This window comes from Leopardus geoffroyi, chromosome X (assembly GCF_018350155.1).
Source record: "Leopardus geoffroyi isolate Oge1 chromosome X, O.geoffroyi_Oge1_pat1.0, whole genome shotgun sequence".
Classification (NCBI taxonomy): Eukaryota; Metazoa; Chordata; class Mammalia; order Carnivora; family Felidae; genus Leopardus; species Leopardus geoffroyi.
The window spans coordinates 6,588,191-6,604,718 of record NC_059343.1 but is presented as its reverse complement, the minus strand read 5'-3'; the positions used below and the strand labels follow the sequence as shown (position 1 = coordinate 6,604,718).

The 16,528-nt window shown below is 50.5% G+C and overlaps 1 protein-coding gene across 5 annotated transcripts in view; it reads right to left on the bottom strand.

The window, feature by feature from the left end:
- The window catches only part of TBL1X (transducin beta like 1 X-linked), a 242,848-nt gene extending 227,648 nt beyond the window's left edge, over positions 1-15,200 (bottom strand). For 3 of the 5 annotated variants that reach the window (XM_045472432.1, XM_045472427.1, XM_045472428.1), the window contains exon 1: positions 13,218-13,493. The gene's annotated coding sequence lies outside the window, so the exon portion shown is untranslated. Of the gene's footprint in view, positions 1-13,217; positions 13,494-15,016 lie in introns of those variants that run through there. The other 2 variants (XM_045472429.1, XM_045472431.1) reach the window with 2 other exon arrangements.
- Positions 15,201-16,528: the final 1,328 nt, after the last annotated feature.

Genomic DNA, 16,528 nt, shown 5'->3' with positions numbered 1-16,528 from the left:
GTGTGCGTGCCTCTAAAAACAGTCTCCCTTTACAGCCATCTTCTGAGACACAGCTCGGAAATATTCTGCAGGGTAATTTGGCAGGCAAATCATCAAATGAATAATTACTAGTGTGTCACCCAAAAACAAAGAAGAGGACTCGGGATCAGAGCTGAAGTGATTCACTGGTGTCTGGTTGACCTACTTACAACACAAAGTCAAGACGTGGAAAGACGTGGGCACAGCTCAAGGAGTCTGGCTGAGAGCAAAATACTTCAACTTCTCTTTCCTCTCCAAAGAGCAAGGTGCAGGGGCAGATAAAAGATAAAGCACATTCCCAGAGACACTAATTGTAACTAATCTACTATTGGCATTTGCACGTATCGATCTCCGGAGAAGAGAGACAAAGGTTTATAACATGGGAGAGACAAAGGTTTAGAAGAACACGACAGTAAAAAAAAATTCTACTTCCTCTTTCTCCTCTTTACAGTAGGTGCCTTCTGACTATTGCCATAAAGAGAAGCAATTTTTTTTTAAGGAGATAAGTATTTCAGTTTACCCAAAGACAAATGAACGTCTATGCAGATCCGTTAATGACACATGGCATATCTGTCACGTGGCACGTAGAAATGAACAAGAAGCGTTAACCTGTAGGCTTTTGAATTCACTCGCAAGTCTCCCAGTTTCGTTTTACGTACAGACTTATACTGCAAATTCAGTATTCACAAAGGGAAAAATTGATGCGAACACCAAAAACTACACAGAAAAACCAAAGCTAACCTATCAACCATTTCAAGTTAAACAAACAAAAAGGCTGATGTGGAAACCCTGCAACGACTTGCGGTTGACATTTAGTCTCATGAAAACCAAACCTTCAGCCTCCACAGCAAATGAGCTCAGACAAAAGACTTCAAGCGTGAGGAGGCGAGTCTTGGTTCTCACCTCCATAGCTCACAGTGTGGTCTGAATCGTGAACTTAATTTTTTTAATGTTTATTTATTTATTTTGAGAGAGTGTGCATGTGCTCAAGTGGAGGAGGGGCAGAGAGAGGGAGAGGGAGGGAGAGAGAATCTCAAGCAGACTCTGCACTGTCAGCACAGAGCCAGACATGGAGCTTTATGCCACAAACGACATCGTGACCTGATCGGAAATCAAGAGCTGGATGCTCAACCGACTGAGCCATCCGAGGGCCCCGTGAATTTTTACCTTTACTCTCTGTAACACCAGCAGTACAGCATCAACTAAAGGGAGTTTTGTCTTTAAAACAAACAAACAAAAAAAAAAAACAACCTCTATCATGAAATACTTCTGAAAATGTGTTAAATAACAACCGTGATCAATGAAACTTGTCTCTGGAAAAAGACCCAACAAGGAAACAGGCAGACTGAAGGTACCGAAGGACTTTCATCACAATCCTGTTCCTGCACCATCTCATGTTGGTTGTCTTCTAAGGTCTGAATCTCTTCAACAAGCGTGTTTCTCAGGAGCCCTGAGGGCAACCATCAATGAGTGCAGCTGATTTATAAACAGAATTAAGTGATTATGAAAACACTGCAGAGTCATGAAATGCGTAAAAAGCACAGCACGCACCTGCAGCGGAGATTCTGTCATCTGGTTCTAAAGCATGAATATTTTTTCAGCTTTTAAAACACACAAAATCCGGTAGATCCAAGCATGCACATATACACACACACTCTGGCAGCTAAAGCCAGAGGGGGGAATACATCTGTGTCCGGGGACCCATTCAGCAATGTCTAAATGTTCTTTCATTGCACATCCTAATCAGCGAAAAAGTTTCTAACGTGTGCCCCCAACTCACGTAATTTACTTATTAACTATACACAGCACTCAACCAATTATTACATGCATTTTTCACAGACCACAAAAACAGACATCTTCTAAGTATCAAGACACAGAGAACGTGGACATTTTCAGTTTTTTCCTACGCCCTAATAAATCTCGCTGTGCACCTGCCCAGAGAACATGAAGTCGACTTGGGGAGGGCACTTTGGGAATTAAAACCTAACACTGCCCCCAACAAAATGTGGAGATTACTGGTTTCAAGGAAATGTACTCAGAAGCCCATGAAATTTATCAGAGACTCCCATGAAATTTATAAGGCAACTCTAATCTCCAAAGGCCTCTCACCTTGTTCTCATCTGGTCTACAATCATTTCTGTCATGCACTAGACACGTAAAATCATTAATTCTTATTTTCATCAACTTCAGAGCTGGGTGTACCTCCAATGTTGTTTCTCTTGGCGAGGGCTTTTCGAAAGCATTTTGCTACAAATCCCTGGAAATGGTTGAAATTGGCACAGAATCACCCCTGCGTCTTAGAAACAAACCGAATGGGTATTTTCTCATAACCAAGTTAAAAGTTAAACCAAATCATGTCTCCCAGACTGATCTGTGACTGTCAGGAGCTGGCCATCACTGTTGTCAAGTCAGTAACTGTGAATGCTTGAGTCTTTACCAACACGAGTTGGCATTAAAGCTGTGTGGGTCTCAAGTGCCTGATAAGATTCTGCTGGAAAAAGAACCTAAGGCAGGGACCCAAGTTTAATCCGTTCCCCACACGAACCAAATGGTAGAGACGTCAATTCTCAACTCAACTGCTTTTATCAAATACAACGTACCACTCTGCAACCACCTGGAACCCTACTTTTTTACAACCGCCTGGAACTTTATCAGTGCTGGGAATTAGGTTTGCATACTGATGCAACAGCCTTCTGCACGGCATGACTTCGGTGACAGACTTCCTGTCCACGGTCTCGTTTCTCCTCTTCAAATGGATGTCAAGATTACAAGACAACTGGAGGAACAGCGCTGACCCGGTTAAGACTAAGTACTCCCTGCAACGCACCAGAACAGAGATCACTGCTCAGGGGTGCTGAATTTTTCTCCACTTCTTATGACCATTGATACGGTCTTACAGTATTAAAGCTTTTGTTATTTGTGATTTAATAAAATAACATCGCACATAGTAAGCTTCTTTTTGTCCACATTTCCACCTACTGGGATATTCAAACAAGCGGAAATGTTTGCAGAACAGAATACCAGAACTGAACCATACCAGATATTTGCACAGACTCTTGATCATAGGAAGAAATGTAGCGCTGTGAGAAATGAAGTGTCCCCTTAAACTCACTCCAACTTGGGTGATGCTGGTTACCTAGTTCTCAGCAGACTTTAGGAAAGTTTTCAATTTCTTTTTTTTTTTTCAACGTTTTATTTATTTTTGGGACAGAGAGAGACAGAGCATGAACGGGGGAGGGGCAGAGAGAGAGAGAGACACAGAATCGGAAACAGGCTCCAGGCTCTGAGCCATCAGCCCAGAGCCTGACGCGGGGCTCGAACTCACGGACCGCGAGATCGTGACCTGGCTGAAGTCGGACGCTTAACCGACTGCGCCACCCAGGCGCCCCAAGAAAGTTTTCAATTTCTTAGAAAGTGGGAAGATAATCAGGCTTAGGGGGGGTGGGGAGCCCTCAACACCTCCCTCTGCATCTGCACTCCCATGGAGGTTGATGGGAAAGTGCTCCACGATGGCTATCTAGGGTCATATTCTGGGTTCCAGGTTCCACGGAAGCAACGAAGAAAACACACTTTCTTCAAAGCCTTCTGGCTGCATCCACCAGAGGGGGGAGGGGAGAATCACAAGAATTCAAAGCAGACAAAGTTTTCAAGGAATAAACACTGTGAATTTTACCATAAGCATTGTTTGTGCTTTACAATGTCTCTTGAGATTGCGAAACTACAAAACCCACACAAATTATTCAGAGTCACCCAACAGCCCAAAGTATTTTCTGATTTGATGTGTACTGTGTTAAGCAAAATATATAACTAAGTTATCAACGTTAAGTCAAAATCACCTATTTCGCTAGTGGATAGAGTGACAAAGCAGGGGACATAAATAAACACCAGTTTACTTATACTTTTTAACATAAACCTTAACCATTCTTTTAAAAAAAAATGGGGTAGGGGCGCTTGGGTGGCTCAGTCGGTTGGGCGTCTGCCTTCGGCTCAGGTCATGATCTCATGGTTTGTGAGTTTGAGCCCGAGTCAGGCTCCATGCTGTCAGGCTCCATGGAGCCTACTTGGGATTCTCTCCCTCTCTCTCTACCCCTCCCCTGCTCACGTGTGCACGTGCTCTCGCTCTCTCTCAAAATAAACACTTTTTTTAAGTTTTAAAAAGATAGCTGCCCCAACACGAGTAATATCTGTTTTCCAAATTAAAATCTCCCCACAAGATAGAAGTCTCAAGATCAGCTCACCTGTGCTCTGACTCCACCTCTAGAGGTGAGGACGCGCACAGGTTTTCAACGATGTCACGCAAGCAGGCGGACCACCCAGGGCAGGATCTGGCCAAAGCCAAACACCAAGCCCATTCCTCTAGAAAACATGCCATCTCCTATTAGACCACAAAAACTGAAATTACAGCCTAAAGCACAGGTCAACAACTACAGAGACGCACAGACATAGGAATTCATTTTATTTCTACAACAACGTGATGCAAATACAACTGTATTTTTAGCTTGTTTTCTTTTCCAATTACTACCCCCATTGGCAAAAAACGCAACAACTCCACGCATGGGTCTTGTTTTTTGAAACTGAAGACAGGACTTTATAACTCACTGATACAGTTCACATACTAAGCGTGTTTGGGGGGTGAGGCAGAAATATTCAGGAAACGTTTTTCTGAAAGTGCATCAGAAAACATCCCATTTCGACTCATCTGGCGGCGAGGACTAACCAGTACAGGAAAAGAGCAGAAGATCTTTGGCTGCCCCAACAAGACACCTGGTATCCTTACTCCATGGCTTCCTACAAATATTAAGAAGCAGTAAGGGTTTCTTCTCCCTGCTTTCGATAATACCCACAGTGCAAACCCTGCTGTTCTGAGGCAAACACACAGGCCCATGTGTGCAAAAGTGTGAAGTTCATGTGCCATCAGAGAGAAACACAAAGGAAGGTGCTGGGAGAGTGGAAGGGTTTTCCATAAGGCATCTGATCCAGAGTTGAAACGCAATTGCCAAGACCCAGTGGGCAGAGCTGTTGGGTGAGCACTTCGGTTAGTGGTGGGGGGCCGGGTGACTATGGAGGAAAGCACCACAGGTGCCTTTGGGGTGAGAGACTTGTACCGTATCCATCTTTTGGTGTTGGTTACACAAAGCTACGCATGCAGCGAAATTCACAAAACTGTACACAGGAGGAGAGGATAATCAATCTTATAGAATGATATGAAAAATTAAATATAAAGACATATATAGAAGCAGCAGTGAAATTTAACTTACGGTGGGGAGGGGGTGGGGAGGAAGAGATAAGGAAGAGGAAGCAAGCGCTGGAGACCATCATAACTAATAAAGATGCATTTGCACACCCAATTCCCAACCTCAGAGTGGAGGAAGGTATCGGCAGGCGGGGCTCCAGGCAGGATAATAATCCTATCTCCTTTAATGCCACAAGCCTGAGAAATAGATTCTATTTTCTCTCTCTCTAAATGAGAAAACTAATGCTAAAGAAACAAACTGATCTGCCCAAAGAGGCGGGCAGCGCAAGGCAAGCTGTCTACAGACGAAGCTCCCCCCACAGCTGCGTCACCTGCCCCACGGCCACCAAGGGCCCAGAAGACACCCGTGCAGGCCAGGCCCCCTCTGGGGTCACTGGCGGGCTCAGGATGACCAGACTCACAGCAGGACCGGATTCTAGACACTAACAGGGCACCTCTTCCAGGGGATCCTTGGAAAATGTAGATCCATGTCTGGCTGCCCCAGTTTGTGAAGTTCGAGAGTCAGAGAAGGGATGGACACAGAGGCAGCACCGAGTCCCGAGAGCGGCCGAAACTTCACTCACTCGCCCCCACGCTCACGAGCTCCTGCACAGCCTGTGGTAATGGGGTAACTTCAACTCCAGGGTGACCCCCCATGTCACCGCATAAACACGAGACAGGTGCCATTTTTTCCACAATTAAGTAGCGTCAGTACACAGAAGCTGACCCAAAGCAAGACCTAGCAAATGCACGACATCCATAGAACCAAGAGGAAAAAGTCCAGAAACACGCCTTCAAGAAACACCTGCATCTGGGGTCTCTGAACTCCTGGTGTTGAGGCGGAGCTTGGGCAACGACACAACACGACACGACACCACACACACACACACACACACACACACACACACACACACACGGCCCTCTTGGTCTTTTCATTCCATCTTCGAAGTGCACTCAGCCTGTCTCCTCTTCCCCTGTGAGCACTGCAAACTTCCTGTCTCAATCTGCCAGAGGATGTAATTCACTTCCTAACAGATTCCCAAAACGGACAGGTTTGCCTTGAGAACACGGAACGTGACGGGCGCCTGGGTGGCTCAGTCGGTTAAGCATCCGACTCTTCACTTCGGCTCAGATCGTGATCTCATACAGGGTTCATGAGTCGAGCCCCACACAGGCCTCTGTGCTGGCAGTGCAGAGCCTGCTTGGGATTCCCTCTCTCTGCCCTCCCCAGCTTGCACTCTCTCAAAATAAAAACCTAAAAACAGGGGCGCCTGGGTGGCGCAGTCGGTTAAGCGTCCGACTTCAGCCAGGTCACAATCTCGCGGTCCGTGAGTTCGAGCCCCGCGTCGGGCTCTGGGCTGATGGCTCAGAGCCTGGAGCCTGTTTCCGATTCTGTGTCTCCCTCTCTCTCTGCCCCTCCCCCGTTCATGCTCTGTCTCTCTCTGTCCCAAAAATAAATAAACGTTGAAAAAAAAAATTTAAAAAAAAAAAAAAAACTAAAAACAAACAAAGAAAAAAAGGGAACACAGAACTTGATACGCAGGTTTTTCTTGGTACCCACCTTCCCCCCCGCCCCCTACTCTTTCTCCAACAGGATTGTATGCTGTTTAATCCAGGGTTGGTGTCCCCACCTGGGCACCACTGGCATTTGGGTGCCCATCATTCCTCATGGTGGGGACTGTCCCGTGCAATGTAGGCTATTCGGCAGCATCCACAGACCGCCCCCCCTCCCCGCCCCCTGCAGATGCCAGGAGCACCACCGTGCCCTTCCCCCAAGCTGTGACAACTGAAAACGTTTCTAGACATTGCCAAACACCTTTGAAAGCAGGAGGCTGAAATGCCCTGAGAACCATGAGTTCATTCAAGATCCTAGAGCTGAGGGCTCCAAGCCCAGTTCCCATAAAGCATCCCCTGCCTTCACCTCAGAAGACGTTCCTTTCTTTTGCACCTGTGTATCATCCCATCTCCACCTCTGCTCCCGTCTGCCAAGAACAAACGTAAGCAAAAGAAATGGCACCCAGCGGGGGCGCCTGGGTGGCGCAGTCGGTTGAGCGTCCGACTTCAGCCAGGTCACGATCTCGCGGTCCTTGGGTTCGAGCCCCGCGTCAGGCTCTGGGCTGATGGCTCGGAGCCTGGAGCCTGTTTCCGATTCTGTGTCTCCCTCTCTCTCTGCCCCTCCCCCGTTCATGCTCTGTCTCTCTCTGTCCCAAAAATAAATAAACGTTGAAAAAAAAAAATTAAAAAAAAAAAAAAAAAAGAAATGGCACCCAGCTTCCTCTGCGAAATTAAAAAGCATCTTTGCCAGTGTGTTAACTTTAAATTTGCCCCAATTTTGTCTTTTTTTACTGGGTTCCAGGACACGTCTGCAGTCTTCACTCACAGCAGATTCTCAATAAGCATTTAACACCAGCGATATGGGGACAAACCTGTCCACTCAAGTGAACACAACCATGTATTTCTTTTAATGTTTATTTATTTTTGTGAGAGAGAGTGCGAGCAGGGAAGGGGCAGACAGAGAGGGGGACAGAGGATCCGAAGTGGGTTCTGTGCTGACAACAGCGAGACCAATGTGGGGCTGGAACCCCTGAACCACAAAATCACAACCTGAGCCAAAGTCAGATGCTCAACCGACTGAGCCACCCAGGGGCCCCAAGTGAACACGACCGTCTTTAGTCAAGTTCCCTGCACCCTGGTCACAAAGCCACCCGGGGAAGCGAATTCCTTGATGGCTGCGTTTTTCCCCTGAGGTTTTGAACTCATTTTCTCAGATGAGGCTCTCTTTGCCTACATAAACATGTTGACTTCGCCAGTCCCTTCCCACATCCAGTTTTTATTTTGGCTTTGTTGCGTCTCATCTGGCCGATCTGGCCGGTGTAGTTTGGTCAAACCCCAGGGAAAGGATGTGGGGGGTGGGGGAAGGCCGAGGAGGGCAAGACCCCAGGGGGAAACTCACATCCAGTCTCCCACTCAAGAGGTCAGTTACTTCCTTCAATACTAAAAATAGTTGGGGGGGGGGGGGGGTAAGTTTATCTCCAAGTTACAAAAAAAAGTGTTTACAAAATGACTTTAGCCTTGCTTCCCAATTGAAACTATATTTTTAAAGTCTTTAAGGGCAGGGTGCCTGGGTGGCTCAGTCAGTTGAGAGTCAGACTTCAGTTCAGGTCCTGATCTCCTGGTTCATGAGTTGGAAGCCTGACAGCAAGGAGCCTGCTTGGGATTTATTCTCTATCTCTGTCTCTCATTCTCTCCCTGCCCCTCTCCAACTTGTGAATAAGTGCTTCCTCTCAGGGGGGAAAAAAAAAACTTTAAAAAATAAAAGTCTTGGGGCGCCTGGGTGGCGCAGTCGGTTAAGCGTCTGACTTCAGCCAGGTCACGATCTCGCGGTCCGTGAGTTCGAGCCCCGCGTCGGGCTCTGGGCTGATGGCTCAGAGCCTGGAGCCTGTTTCCGATTCTGTGTCTCCCTCTCTCTCTGCCCCTCCCCTGTTCATGCTCTGTCTCTCTCTGTCCCAAAAAAAAATAAATAAACGTTGAAAAAATAAATAAATAAAAATAAATAAATAAAAGTCTTTTTTTTTTTAATTATTTTTTAACATTTACTTTTGAAAGACAGAGCGCGAGCGGGGGTGGGGGGCAGGGAGAGAGGGAGACACAGAATCTGAAACAGGCTCCAGGCTCCGAGTTGTCAGCACAGAGCCCGACTCGCAGCTCGAACTCAGGGCTCGAACTCATGAACTGCGAGATGACCTGAGCTGAAGTCAGATTCTCAACCGACTGACCCACCCAGGTACCCCTATAAACAAAAGTCTTCAGGGGTGAAAGGCCAACAACTTATTGTATGTTCCACGTTATTTTTTTTTTTTAAGAGGGGAAGAGAGGGCAAATGCCAGGATTAGGAAACCACCGCTGAGACAGCGTCCTGTCACACCAAAGAGCCATCGGGGCTGCGGTCTAGGCTAGATCGGCCTGCCAGTGCCTCGTGCGCAGACCCCAGGAATCCGGACCCCCCAGCAGGAAGTAGGCAGGGGGCAGCCCCAGGTGAGCTGAGCTGAGCTGCTCACCGGCCCACCAGGTAACTGAGAATCAGAAGGCTTCTGTGGGCCTGGCCTCCTCCTGCGAAGACCCTTCTCCCACCTCTGGAAGACAATCAGGGACATCCTAGGTATTTGTAAGTACTTTCTGCCAAAAGCTGACGGGTCACGCCAGAGCCCTGAGGAAACAAAAATAAGTGAGTACAAATGGCAGAAAGGTGATCTGGGAAGTCACCTCTCTCTCTGGCAGACACAAAATTGGTTTCCCCCCCACCCTCATTTACAAATAAAATTTCTAGCCAATTACTATAAAAAATACAAAGAGCTGTGCAAAGATCACAGCAACTAATAAAAATAACATCCTGACTCAGGGACCTGGTGTACAGGAAACAGCTAGTACTCAGCCATTTAAAAAAAAAAAAAAAAATACTCTGACGATTGTGAAATCTCACTCCGTTGGAAGAATTCCTTAACTGCCTTTTTAATACGGAAGATTTTGACCTCAAGAGACTGAACCTCAAAACTAAGACTTATCAGGTCGGGGGTGGGGGGCTGAAAGCCTGTGGTATCCACAGCAAACAGAGGCTAAAACACATCACACATGGCCGCACCTTCAATCACCCACACAGGGCCTCACCAATGCTGACAAGTTGGGCTCCACCATCCCAAGGACAGTCCCCACCATCCGCTTAGGCAGACATCTTGGGGCCTGGCTAATGGCTATACCTTTCTTCAGGTGGGAAAAAGGACGCACGGAGATGAGAGGCTACCGGCCTCACCCAAGGTTAAACACTCAGTGGGAGACTCGGGCTTGTGCTTCCGGTTTTCTAATTCAGAACTGGTCCAAAGCACCTCAATCCAAAATTGCTGTCAATTTCAGATCAAGATTCCATTCACTGGGGGTGCCTGGCTGGCTCAGTTGGTAGAGCGTTCGACTCTTGATCCCAGGGGGTGAATTCAAGCCCCACATTGGGCATGAAGCCTACTTTAAAAAAACAAACAAAAAAAAAAAGAAATAACAATCCATTCACTGAAATCACTTTCCTGGCTAAAATCATAGCTGAGATGGGTCTTTCATTTTTTTAAAAGGTTTATCTGTGAATCATTTCAAATTTTAACAACCTCTCCACTCCCCCTACAAAAAGTACACCAACTTTCATCAATATTTCCTTGCAGTAACTATAGAGTAGCACCCTCTAAGAAAACTTTCCGCATGTCCTGTGCTGTCTCATATAGTGGCCACTGGCCACAGGCAGCTACCGAGCATGTGAGTTATCGCTACAGGAACTCAACAGAATTGTTTATTTTATTTAGTTCTAATTAATTTGAATCTAAATATTCACATGTGGCTAGTGCTTACTATACTGGACAGTGAAACTATAGAAAGCAGTCCCTCCGCTGTGGTCAATGTTTCTTGACTCACTGGAGCCCCTGGGCCTGTATCTCTGAACAGATTTCAATGCACGTTCTCGTTCGTGAATGCGTGCATGTCATTTAAGGAACTTTAGGTCTCCAAATGTGAAAATTCGTGCTAGGTAAACAGGAAAACAGGAACTCCGAGCAGAAGAGCTGGGCTTCAAGAATCAGACAATCCTTCCTCCCCTAAATGTTAGCAACTCAGTGTCCCCTACAGCAGGATGGCAACAAGTACCACACACAGGGCATCAAGTGCCTGTAAAATCCTCAGTGCGTGGCCTTCAAGTAACGCGTAGACAATCATTCGATTTGCACAACAGGAACAACTAAAATTTACAGGCAACTTTATAGTTTCCAGAAAACATACGCACACATGTTCTTTCTTTCTCTCCCTCCCAGCACTCAATGAACACCAGGATTTCAGGTCTCACTTCTGCACACATAGAAAGGACACTCGGAAAAGTTGCAGACCTTCAAGGTCAGCAGCAGAGTGTTAAGAGGGTGGACCCTTTCGCTACTTCAAGCCAAATGGGGACATAGGCTGGTTTCTAGCCAAGCAAGGTGTCCTGACAGAGCTGGGTCCAAGGGCTCTGTCCACCTCTGCAGGCTCTGGAGCCCACTGAACCCCTCCTAACGGCCCATTCAGGCAAACTCCTGACGGAGGAGTTTGCCCATTCAGGCAAACATCACACGGAGGAGGGAGACCCAAGTTCCCACAGGTAGGAATGAGATTCAACACTAACCTCGACAGCACCTGCGCACCATCCTTCCCCAACCCCCTAACACATGCCAACATTCAGGAGCACTGAGGTTTGGGAAATTTAAATGGGGGTGTTGATAATTACTGGACTGACCAAGCTGTGGATAAAAGCAGAAAGAAAAGCCAATCCCAGAGGATCCACTGACACTGGCCCCACAGAGCACGCCACCAAACAAAATACCCAAAATCTCCCATTTTTGTCCCACAGGTGCACATTTAAGAGCCGGAATCTCCTTAAGGGCCATTTTAACAACTGGGTCAAATGATGAACTTCAACTTTTATCCCTGGATTAGTTATCCAGCTGGGTGGTTTTCCAGGACGATCTGCAGCACATTTGAAACGTTAACATCCTTTAAAACTAAAGTGTCATCTCGACGTCTTAATTGTGCCAAACTCAACATTCTTGCCTCCGCGCCCCCCTCCCCCCCCCCCCATCATGTCTTTTCCAGGAATGACTAGTTGTAAACTTTTCATAAAATCGTCAAGAGCCATTTGCTACCCGGAAACCAACGCTCGGGACCTGAGGAGGGCTCTCCCCGTCCCAGTTAGAGTCCCGCCCCTCCCCTTCCAGGTTAAACTAGGGACTCAGGCGGCACTTCAGGAGAAAAACAGCCAGAAGTCGGGTAAAGCCACATGTGACAATGCAAACCAGAAACAGTCGAGGATGCGATAGCAAGCGAGTTTTTGTTTCTTTCTGGGTTCTGCTCCACAACATTACCGACTAAGAGGAGGAAAAAACACACACACACACACACCACCGACTCTAACTTTGTGGAATTTCCAAGGCAGTTGGCTCGGAGAATGCCAGGCCGTGCAGCGAGTCCCGGCCGAGGCCTGACCGCGCGCGCAGGCGACGCACGTGAAGTCCAGGCCCTACCCGAGCGCGGGCGGGCCTCTAGCGACCCCAAATTGTCATATACCAGACGGTCACCGACACCCGAAGGCACACCCCCACGCCGTTCCGAGCACCGCCCCCCCATAGGGATAGTCCCCCTGGAGTGCACAGCTCAACACACCGAAGGGGGGCCACCCCTCCACCCTCCACCCCCTACCCCTCCCGCCCCCCCCTCCCCCGCCGAGCCCGGGAGCAACAGGTCTGCACCCTCTCCAGGCCGCACTCGGCAGACCCCGCCTGACCAAGGGCGCCCCCCGCCCTCCACCCACCGATGTGGCCCCTAGCCAGGTCCCCTCGCTCGGGCCGGGGAGCTCCCGACTTCCTTGACAGTTTCTGCCTCTCGGAAACTGAGCGGCCGCCGGGCCCGCGCCGCCGCCTCGCCCGCCACTCACTCCACCGCGCGCCGCCGCGCTTCCAGCCGGTCCCGGGCGGGCTGGCCGGCGCCCGGGGATGAATGGGGCGCCCCTCCCCCACGGGGGGATCCCGCGGCGGCGCAGGTTCGCCCCGCCAGCCCCAGAAGACACAGACAAAGGGGCGCCGGGGGACAGCCCGAGCGCTTCCCCAAACTTACCGGCCGCCTCCCCTCCCCAAACAGAGCCCCCCCCACCCCCCGCGCGCCAGCCTCCGCCCGCCCCGACGCGCCGGCACTTTGGGGAGCGGCCACATCGGGGTATTGTTCAGCCTGCAGGGAGCGCGCCGCACCCCTGCCCGAGCCCTGGGGACAGTTGGGGACCTGCCCCTCCAGAGCCCCGGCGGCGGGCGGAGCGTGCGGGCGCCCCGAGCCGCCCGCCAGCACCCCCCCACCCCCACCGGAGAAGTTTGCGCCCCCTGCCCCGCGCCCGGCCGGCCGAGCCCCGCGCACTCACCTCGCCGCCGGCAGCGCAACTTGTGGCGGCGCCGCCGCGCTCCGAGCCTCCCTGCCGCCGGCCGTCGCCGAGCCCGGGCCGTGCCGCGGCCGAGGAGGGCCCGGCGCCCCGGAGCAGCCTCGCGCCGCCCCCGGGCCGCCCCCGCCCCGCCGCCGCGAGTCCCCGAGAGGCGCGGGCGCTGGAAAGTTTCGGGTGCCGAATGGCGGCCGAGGGCGCTGCGGCGGCGGCGGCGGGGCGGGGGCGCTGGCGGCTCCTCGCTCCCGAGAGCGGAGAGTGGGGGGGGCTGGGGCGGGAGCGGCGGCGGCGGCGGCGAGAGAGGGCGGGACGGCGGGAGGGACCGGCACGGGCAGTGACCTCCGCCGGGGCGGGGGAACGGCCGCCAGCGCGCCGACCCCGGCCGGGAGGACTGCCAGGGGGGCCGCCTCCGCCGCCCCGGCCGGCCCCTCCCCCCAAGGCCAGGGCCCCGGGGGGGGGGGGGGGGAGGAAGGGGAGCGCGCCCCAACCCCCCCCCAGCCCGTCCCCTCCCCCACGGCGGGGGAGGGGAACCCGCGTCCATTCGGCCCCGCCCCTGAGCCCTGGAGGGGGGGGGCCCAGTCCCAAACCTACCCCTCCCCCACGGCCGGGGAGGGGCCTCCAGGGCCGCCCCTCCCCCCACGCTGAAGGGGGTGAGAGTCCGCGCCCCCACGCAGCTTCTAGAAAGGCCGGGCGTCCTAATCCGGCCCCTCCCTCACGATGGGGGAACCTGCGACCCTACACCGCCCTCAAGTCTAAACTCTGCCCTCGCCCCCACGCCTAGGGTGGGTGAGGGGAACCCGGGCCTCTCCCTTTCCCAGTGGCCTCCCTGGGAGATGAAGGGAACACGGGCCTACCCCCACGCAGTCCTATTCCCAAACCCAGCCTTTCCCCCACTACCCAGAGGGTACAGGAATCCGGGCCACCACCCCCGCGGTTTCCAGGGGGGAGGGGAACCCAGGCCACTGCTAGTGTGTTACCCTCCCCCACCTCAAAGCAGCAGCTACTCAGCTACCCTAACAGCCCCCTGCAACCTGCCCCGAGGGTGCATCTCTCTCAAAACCGGCGGCTTAGAGGACACCCCAAAAGCCTCTTCCCCCTCCCAAAAAAGTGGGGGCTCAGGCAGAGCCTCGATCTTTGCAAAACACCTCCCGGGAAAATCCAGAAATGCTCGTGGAGAAAGAAACTCAGACACACGAAGGTGGAGGCCAGGACCTCGGGTGTGGGGGCCTCTGGAGTTGGGGGTACCTGGGCCCTGGGGCCTTCTCACTCCCGACCCCCACCCCACCCATAGGCTTTGCAAAGGGTTTTACGTTGCTGAGACTTACTTGGCCCAGCCCCAGTGCATTAAAGTCCCCAGAGCTCCTTCCTCCCCTCCAGTTTGGAGAGCCCTGACCACCACTCGCGTCCCTTAATTCAATTAATCAGATAACCGCGCCCACCACCCAGTACTTCGGGGTCTGCTTTGTTGAATATTTTAAGATAAGTTTGCCCCTCCCTTTGGGGTATAATGAGCTTTGCGCTAAGAGCTCAGTACACTCAGCATTTTAAACCGTAACCTCACTTGCTCCTTTCTGGGACAGTGGACCATTTGTTGTTCAGGTTGTAGGCGCGGGGGGACTGGGGGGGGGGGGGGGCGCCGGAGGTGAGTTTTTAAGGGGCTGGACCTCCATCAAAAAGGCGGACCTAAAAATCACCCGGCCAAATATTGCTGTAAAACGTCAATGATGTAAAACGACTGTTGCAACACCATTATTAGAGCACATCAATAAAAAATACACACTTACACAGTCTCCATAATTGTGAATCAGCAGAATAGATTGTGTCTTATTATGTATCAGTTGCCAATCAAGGCCCCCCAAAAGGACGTGGTGGGGCCTTCCCTTGAGCCTGCCCTTCGTTGATCCCCGGCTCCCTGGGCTTGTGCGGACTGATGCTGAGGTATTACATGCAATCGAAAAACCGAGGGTGCAATTGAAAGCCCGAGCAAGCTCATGATGCAACCCTGCCCGGGTTACACGTGCTTCCCTTCCCCCACCGCCTGCTGGTGGGAGCGCTGCGTTTTTTCCGCCTGTAGGGTCACATTGTGGTTGATTGATTCTCCTTTCGCCTTGCTCAGTCATTCAGATTTGGAAAGTAAATAACAAGTTGACATCATTACAGCTCTCGGCTTTACGGGGACGCGGCCCTCGGCTACCGCACACTCTCGAGTAGCCGCGCAGCCAAACGAGCCCTCTGGCTTGCTGGGCCTGCCTGTCGTTAGTTGCTTGGAAATTCCGAACTAAACCTGGTGAAAAGTCCTCTTTGTATGTTTTGATTAGTTGGCAGGTGCCAATCATTTAAAGTACAGGAAAGTGGTGGAAATCCTCCAAACTATGACCGGTGTTAACCAATTTTCACAGCTGGTCTTCGGTAACTAACATAGCAAGTGAGCTCAGAATCCTTCTTGTCTCTTTGGTAACATCCCAAAGGTCTTCTTGTAAGTTAGGAGCCTAGCTTATTTTAGGACCCCTAAGGGACTTTGTAAGACCTCAGACAGGAAAATAGACCGCCTACGTTTATCATGATAAACTGATATACCCCTTTCTGAAATACCAGAGGGGTGGTAGGTAGGTGGCAAATTAGACTATTTTATTTCATGTGTTTCGCAGTTTTTTTCAAACGTGCGTCCTATATGGTGGGAGGAAACAAGGAAAACAGGAAATAAACTAGAGCGGGAGAGGAGTTATTGCCTTGTGATAAAAGTGAAGGTATATTGGGGGGAGGGAGGGGGGCTGTGAGCAGCAGTGATTCCAGCAGGTATCCAGGGCACAAGATCTATATTCCAAACAATTATTTTTGGTTGCTGACTGGAGGTTGCTGACAAGAGTCTGCTTGCACCAAATGCTATCAGTATCCCCCCCCCCCCCAAAACAGCAGACAAAATTTTCATTAAAAGGCAGGAGAAGCCAACCCAGATAGGCTGAACTAATTTGGCAAAGGAGCAAAAGCCTTTTAATGGAGAAAGAATATCCTTTTTAACAAATGGTTCTAGAAAATTGGACATCCATATGCAAAAAAATAGTAATAATAATCTAGCCAGAGACCTTATGCTTTTCACAAAAACTGACTCAAAATGAATCATACGTCTAAATGTAAAAAGCAAAACTATAAAACTTCTAGGAGATAACATAGGAGAAAATCTATGTGACCTCGAGATTAGCAATGAGTTTTTTGTTTTTATTTTAATTTTTTTAATGTTTATTTTTGAGAGAGAGAGAGAGAGCATGAAGAGAGAGAGGGGAAGAGAGAGAGGGAGA